Source organism: Stegastes partitus, unplaced genomic scaffold, assembly GCF_000690725.1.
Source record: "Stegastes partitus isolate 25-593 unplaced genomic scaffold, Stegastes_partitus-1.0.2 Scaffold1233, whole genome shotgun sequence".
Lineage (NCBI taxonomy): Eukaryota > Metazoa > Chordata > Actinopteri > Pomacentridae > Stegastes > Stegastes partitus.
Window position 1 is genome coordinate 47,149 of NW_007578964.1, and position 8,430 is coordinate 55,578.

Here is an 8,430-nt window from a genome sequence, read left to right on the forward strand (position 1 = left end):
ACATACATGAAATAAGCAAAAAAATAGATGGAAAATGACCAAAATGAGACATAAAATGATCAAAGTTGAATGCAGATGATAACGAGGATGCACAAAATTACCAAGTTTGAACAAAACGGGACAAAAAATGACTGCAACAAGATGTAGCGTGATCACATTATGGCACAAAATGACCAATAAAATGAGCTTAAGGGACGACAAACTGAAAATTGCCAAAATTCAACAACAAAACAACCATAAAAAGGGATGAAACGTGAACACAAAGAAACACAATGGCTACAAAGCAACATAAATCAGTTAAAATAAGACACAAAATGGGGCTAAAACAACCATAAAGACGCATAAAAGGAGCACAAAGAGGCAGGAGATGCTGCACATCTTGAGGATGAAGATGCAGATGAAGAGGCGTCCGTGTCCGGAGGCCCATTGTTTCATTATCCATCCATGTCTGTGAGACGTGTTAACTTCACACGGATGAATATGCAGGTGATTAGTTCAATCAGCGGAAATCCCCTCGAGGAAATCTCTAATGCAGTTAGCAAAACGTCCAATTTCTGTGCTTCATGTGCTTCATGTAAAGCAGGTGATGGAGAGCAGAAGGTGAAACGTGCAGCCCTTCACCATGTCCTGTGGAAGCCGCTCATCGTTGTGCAGGAATTAACATTTACCTCAGTGCTTCTACTCACATCAGCGAAATCATGAAAACCCAACACCGGAACGGGTTTGTTGTTGAAAATGTGTTTTCAAACTGAATTACCAGTCAGAGCGGACGTCATTACACCTGTGATGTTTCTTCTCCAGCTGTGAGGGCGACCGTGGGCCCCGTTATTGACCCCTCATACATAACGCCGCCCCCCCAAGGGGCAAAAAAAAAAAAAACACACAGATGTATTGAATAAATAATGAATCATGTTGGACCAGACCATTAGAGCTTCATGCGGTGTTCAGCGGGCCTTTGAAAGCAGGTAATGAAACCGGTTTTGTTCTCGATGAAACATGCAGTAATAGCTTTCCTGGCTGGAGGGGAGGCGAACGCTCGGCTGTGGACGGCGTGTTCCTGTCAGTCGCTTTATGTAAGGAAGCTGTGGGAGTGGATGTGTGCGATTTCCAGGCTCTCGCAGCAGGCCGGCAGCTGCTTCGCTTTGCCTCTCGATTGCTTTTTTTTTTTCTCTTCCACTCGTCCTCCACGGAGAGATCTTTTCCAGAAGAGCCCACACAATGCGGCGTCTTCAAAGCCAAAGGAAAAGAGGCCGCTTTGTGCCTCGTTTGAAAGCGCGTGCGATTTGAAACAAACCCTCTTAAGTGATTTCTTTTCCTCCTAGCTAACGGGGAAGGGCTTTGAAACCGGCGGCGTGTGGCGGTGGGGGAGTTCCTAGATGAGATGGGATGAGGAAAAGTTGCGGCGGTGAAGCGCAACACATGATTTCCCCTCAGATTCGTCAGTTTCGGGGGGCTGGGGATGGACGGCTCGGCCCGGACGGTCTCAGAGCTCATATCTGGAAGTCTCCCGCCTCGCGCCGCCGTTCCATCTTCATGACGCCTGCATTATGGGTAAATGTGAAGGGCCTGATTGGCTCCCACGGGTGTTTACAGTATGAGGTGGAAGGTGGCAGGATGTCGGATATGAAGCTCCTGTTTTTCAGACGGAGAGACGTAAACATTCAGGGTCTCTGGGGGTCAAACACTGTGACGTGATGACGGACAGAAAGATGAAAAAAGCCTCACGTCAGGACATTTGACAGCTCCGTAAGAGGTTTGTTATGGGAAATTTAAAGCAAAAGTGCAAAGAATGAACCAATAAGGATGTTAGAGTTGTGGTGCCAATCAAAGCTCTGTTTAAACTTCTGCCTATCACGAGGGTTTCTAGCCAATGTAATGTATGTATCACAAGGGTAAAGTGACTATAAGGTCAATCCATGTCATTTCAGACAGCAGTGTTGTCGCACTCTTTACTTATTTGTTATTTGGGACCTAAAAAGCTAAGTTCTTTAGAATTTTCTGGCTGAATTATGAGTCTTCAGTTGTATCGTCACCTTCAAAAGACATTTTATCTGGGAAACCAGATACTGAAGGTTCAGTCTCTCTAGAAATTTAACTCCCACAGCCATGAAATTTGGTCAGAACTCGACAGACGAAATAGTTTCAAGTAGATCCAAACCGTTAAATGGCTCCAGCAGAGGCGATTTTTCGAATTATTTATCCTTGAAAATGGAAAAACAAAAACCAAAGATGCTTCAGAAAGTGTAGATATATAGACATAAGACTGTTTTAATGGTACAGTATCTCCAGAAATGTAATTCCTACAGCCATGAAATTTGGTGGATGTAGACGACGTTGTTTCTAGTCGATCGAAATGAATAAATGTCTCCAGCAGTGGCAATAGTTTTAATTATTCATCCTTGAAAATGGAAAAAAGTCCAAAATCTTCAAACGAGGGCAGTACTGGGACCCCAAAGGTGTCTGTAAGTGTATATATGAATGTTTTAATAGTTCAGTATTTCCAGAAATTAAACTCCCACCATCATGAAATTTGGTGAGGATACAGACAGAATAGTTTCCTGCAGATCCAAGTGATTAAATGGCTCCAACAGAGGCCAAAATTTAAATTGTTAATCATTAAAAATGGAAAAATATGCCAAATTTTCAAACAGATCTTCCAACTATCCATTTAAATACCATCCATTTAACTCTATTTTATTAAAGCACATAAAATGTTGTTGATCTTTGCTGATTTTAACATTAGTTCACGTGTTTTTGTTGCTTTTGTTTCCATTATAGAGCACTGAAGTGGTGCTTCTGCTGTTAGGTTCTTATTTTTACCCATTTTTCGCTGTTGAAGGTTGCAGCTTTACTTCAGAAAAATGCTCATGAATTAAGTTTATTATCATTAGGTTCTTCTCTAACAGCTTGTTTGCTCCTTGTTGTGTCCTTGAATGCACCTGAAGGCAGGAGCTTCCTGCAGAGCTGGAAGCTACTGATGAATGTTTAATATGGATGTCTAGATCAACATTTTCATTAAGTATTGCTCATAAGAGCCCCTTAGGCCTTGTTTAGGTACAGATTTCCACCTTAATGCTAAGCTAGGCTAACCACGTCTTGACTCAGATTGAAAATGTAATTTTTTGTAGTGATGTGATTGATTTTAATTATCAATTAATATGTTTTTTTTAAATTTTTATTTATTCCATTCACTTGTGAACCATTTATGGTGGCCGACGGGGGCAAACGACCTGCATCTACACAAATGAGCTGCATGTACATGAATGCGCTGCAAAAAGAAAACGCTGCATATCCAGTCACAACGGAGGCCTCTAGGGGCAGCAGTGAGCTTTTCACCTGAGAGGCAGACGACGATGTAGCGTCGTCCCAGACACAAAACATAATTCCAGTTTAAATGTATATGTTTGAAATTCATGCTGGAGAACACGGAAAAAAACACAAAACCATAATTATAATAATAACATAAAGTTTTCGCGAATTGCAGTGAGACTGGGTTAGCTTTTCCCTCAACTAACGTGACTTGTCTCGCTCATCGTTGTCTGCCTCTCAGGTGAAAAGCTCACTGCTGCCCCTAGAGGCCTGGAGCACTTCCGTAGTATGAGTGGATATGCAGCGTTTCCTTTTTGCAGCATGTTTCTACGGTGGCCCAGAAGTGTACAACAAAACAAAAGCCACAACACAACACAATTAACCACAAGACTACAAAATAAGCCGCAACACAACACAACGGCTGCAACGGAAGTTGTTTTTTTTAACCCAGAATTTATACTGTGACGTGTGCAACCACACGAAGTGGGCAGAAGCCGGAGATTGTTGGAAACAACTCGAAAGTAAGTAAAAAACTGATGGCAAATAGTGTCCATTAATCTTGGTATGCGTGATTAAAGCGGTTGTTAACTTTGATTTAAAAAATAAAGAGTCATTGCTTGTTTGACTTGTTAATGCAAACACTTCCGTTGCAAACAACTTCCGTTGCAGCCGTTGTGTTGTGTTGCGGCTTATTTTGTAGCGTTGTGGCTTATTGTGTTGTGTTGTTAGCCGCAACACTACAAAATTAACCACAACACAACCAAATTAACCACAACACAACCAAATTAACCACAACACTACAAAATTAGCCGCACAATTTTAACACCATTAGCACTGTGTTGTGTTGCGGCTAATTTTGTAGTGTTGTGGTTAATTTGGTTGTATTGTGGCTTATTGTGTTGTGGCTTTTTTTTTTGTTGTGACACTTCTGGGCCACCGTACGTTTCTGTTTCTGCAGCGCATTCATGAACATGCAGCTCGTTTGTGTAGATGCAGGTCATTTGCCCGAGTCTGCCACCGTAACCGTCAACGAAGCATCAAAACACAACTTTATAACAGCAATGACCACTTCTTCAAACGCATATTTTTTGACATGAACCGCCAAAATATTCAGTTTAAACCAACGAAAAAAGCAGCAAATCCTCATTTTACAGGCTGGAATCAGAGAATATTTTAAACTACTTCTCTGTCTTTGTTGGACGCGTGACTCAAGCAGTCATATTTTTCTAAAGGTGGTGCTTAAAGGCGCTTAAAGTGAAACGGTAACTCATTCTTACAGCGCTGCACGGACGCCAGATCTTTAAGTATTATTGCGTCTCTGTAATTTAACAGTTTCCTTCTGCAGGCTTGTATATATCGTGCCGCATACGTTGGTTGCCAGTGCGAGGCCGAGCAGCTCGTGTTAATGTGCGCCGAGCTGCTTGAGATGCCCATAAAAGCTGTGGGAGGTTAAGAGCATCCATCCTGCCTCCTTAGCTGTTTGGAGTGATTCTGTCAAGCTGTCAAGTCGGTTTTTCCCCGAGAACGGCGGAGCGCGAGTCACACGGTTCAAGTGTTTTGAAATGCTCATCATCAAACGACGTCTCGGCGATGACTAAGTGGTATCAGAACGCTAGATTACTTTGAGGAGAGTTTTCTTAAGTGCTCTCCGCTCCTTTTCACGGAGCAATAAAAAGAAGAGCTCCGGATAGCATTACAGGGAGAGATTACCACATCGGTAAACAGAAGCACAAGCCCGAGGACCGTGAGTCAGTATCGGCGGTTTTTAAAGGGATTTAAGAAACCTTTTGTCCTCTAAATATTATCCCTTGTTTCTGAAGTCAAAAGATCTGAAGCCTTAACCCATATTTTTATTATACATATTGAGTCAAACAAAAAGAGTTGTCATCCCTCGTTAAAATACCAAATTAGCCCTTTTTTTCTACATTAACACTGATTCAGTCTCACCCCTTTTAAAAATAACACTGCAGTTCAGCAAACTGGCTCTAATAAACCCAACGGATTCAACCTTAGTTAGCATTTAGCTTGTTAGCAGCTAAACCCAAAAGCCCAACGAAAGCTAAAGCAGAATGAATATTTAATATTTAACTCTTCTGCGTTAATTATAAATGATCAACTATGAAACTTTCATTACCATGTTTCCTCTCTGCTCTGTCACTGTAAATAAAGACTAAAATGTCAAAACACATTTTAAAAGGTTAGCAACAACAACAACAACAGTAAACAAAACATTCGGAGCAGGTAGCTGCTAGCATGCTACAAAGACACGGTTAGCTTGTTAGCAGCTAATTAGTCAGACAACCAAGCTAAAGCAGGATAAATATTAAACTTAAGGTACCAAGGAACAACTCAAATGTGATGCTAATGTTGCTCTACAGGGTAAATATACAGATGTTTTGCTAACACATTAGCCGTAGCAACGTTTTTAAGCTAGTAGCATATGAACTATTAAGTGTTACACCTTAATTAGACTTTTGCCACATTTTCTCTCCATCCTCACTGTAAACAAAACAAAACAAAAAAGCTAAAATGCAGAATGGAGCAGTTTAGCTTGTTAGCAGCTAAAGAGTCAGACATTTTTATCACTCATTACTGGAGATAAAGCAGATTGAATGTTGGACGTGTGGTAGCAAGAAACAACTCAAAAAGGCTGCTAACGAGGTTATTATTAAAGTGCTGTCATTGATAAGCCCTGACTCGACTCTGGATGGGGGATTTCATCAAAAAAAACAAAAAAAAACAAAACAATGAGACCTGCTGAGGAGCTAACCGCTAGCATGCTACTTTGCTGGAAACATGCTAACATTCGTCAGTCACAACAGGTAAGCTCGCCCTGCTAGCTGGCTGTTAGCGTGGTTGCTAACTGGGGAAAAAGTTATCAAGAGACATATTTTTTATCAAAAGTTTGCAAACCAAAAGTAGCCAAGACAAAATTAGCAATTAGCTTGTTAGCGGTGAAAGAAGTTTGTAAACTAGAGCTAAAATAAAGTGAACATTGGGCATACAGGGCACTTCTATGTTAAGATGTCAGTTTGTTTGGACATAGAGGGCAAAATAATTCTCAGATTGGATGCTAGCGCTGCTCTGCAAAGATGTGTTGCTAACATGTTAGCCTAAACAACTTTATAATTTAGTAGCATGTCACAGTCGTGGGGCTGCCGGTTTGTTTTCCCACTAGGAGCCTGAAATTGATGTAAATAAACTATGCATTCTGTATTAATTATGCGTTATGAATGTTTGAACGAATGACATTGACGGTGGCCTTAATAAGTGGTTTGAAAAGAACAAGATTTGATTGTCATGTTGTCTCTCTGTTACTATAAATAACCAGCTAAAATGCTAAAAGGAACCATACAAAGCAGGAAAAGCAAAAATCCAGATGTCCCTCCATTACTAATGTACAAATCTTTATTTAACAAACAGTCTAAAAGCAATGTAATTTCACAAAACAGGCAATATTTGCAAAATAATATTTTTAAATGTGGTACCATTTTTCAGTCCTTAATAATACTTTTTTTCCCCTGAATAACAGCAAATATCTGTAAAATAATGACATTTTTGCTGGTGTAAATACAAAAAACATTGTGTAATTTTAAAGTCAAACATAAAAAATATTGTGTAGTTTAATATAAATATAAAAAGAAAATATAAATATAAAATTATAAAAAATATATAAAAAGAAAAATTACAATTTGTAATAATAGAGATTTTCAATGTGGTCATTATTTACAGCTTTGTCCCTTTAAAAAAAAAAAACAATCAACATGTAAATATTGTGATTTTTAAAAAAATCTGTAGATTAAGAAAACAGAAAATATGTAAAATAAATAAAAAAAATAAAAGTTAAATTCTTAATATTTGTAATTATTAGATTTTTTCTTTCAGCTAACATTTTTCAAACGTAAAAAAATACTATTTATAAAGATACAGATTTTTGATTCAAAAATTATTGAATGTTTTGTCTCTTTTTTTGTTTACAGTCAACATGTAAATAATGTGATTTAAAAAAAAATCTGTAGATCAAGGCTGATATAAATACAAAAAATGTGTAATTTTACGATCAAAAATAAGAGAAAATAATATTTTATAAAGATATAGATATTTTTAAATGCAAAAATATGCAACTTTATGATTAAATGTACAAAAATGCTGTTTGTAAAGATGCAGGTTTTTTATTTAAACATTATTTATTGTTTTTTTTTAACAGTCAACATGTAAATAATGTGATTTTTCTATCTGCAGGTTAAGAAAACTGAGAAAAGTGCTAAAAAAAATCCTCTTTTTAAATGTTTTACTTAATATTTTTAATGATTAGATGTTTTTCTTTCCAATACTAGCAAGTGTCTGTAAAGCAAAAAGCTTAGAAACTCTAGAAACAGCTGCAGATGTGAGCAGCGTTGATGCAGATGTGTTTAGATAACGTTTCTCCTGCAGTAAGCTGCTGGTAACTGGTGAAGTTCTCTATAAAAGCTGCACATCATCGGCTCATCACTCCTCCTGCAGCTGAAGACAAACACTCGGCCGGCGTCCTGACATCGCCGTCTGGTCTCCGCGGCTCCTGGAGGACATGATGGATGCCTCTTTGAAGGATCCCTTCTGTCATCCAGACGCCCAATTAGGGGCCCGGCCACGGCTGGCCGGTCCGGACCGAGAGGCAGGAGGGCAGCATCACTCACTCAGCAGACCACGCCGACTTTCTGGCAGCTCAGTCCATCGGTCACCTGACGCGGCAACAAACACCGGCTCCTCTAACGGGAGGCTCCAGCAGACGGAGCGCCGCCGCCCTGAGAGCTGCACATAAATGCATCACGGTGGAACAGCGGCGGCGCTGACGTCGTGAGGGTTTGATTTCCACCGAGGCCTCCTTCGCTCAGGAGTTCGCTCTCAATGAGGCAGTGGCATGGCGAAGGTCATCGAAGGTGGAAGCAGCTGGAGGAGATGAAGCAGCAGCTGGAGGAGATGAAGCAGCAGCTGGAGGAGATGGAGATGAAGCAGCAACCGGAGGAGATGGAGATGAAGCAGCAGCTAGAGGAGATGGAGATGAAGCAGCAACCGGAGGAGATGAAGCAGCATCTGGAGGAGATGGAGATGAAGCAGCATCTGGAGGAGATGGAGATGAAG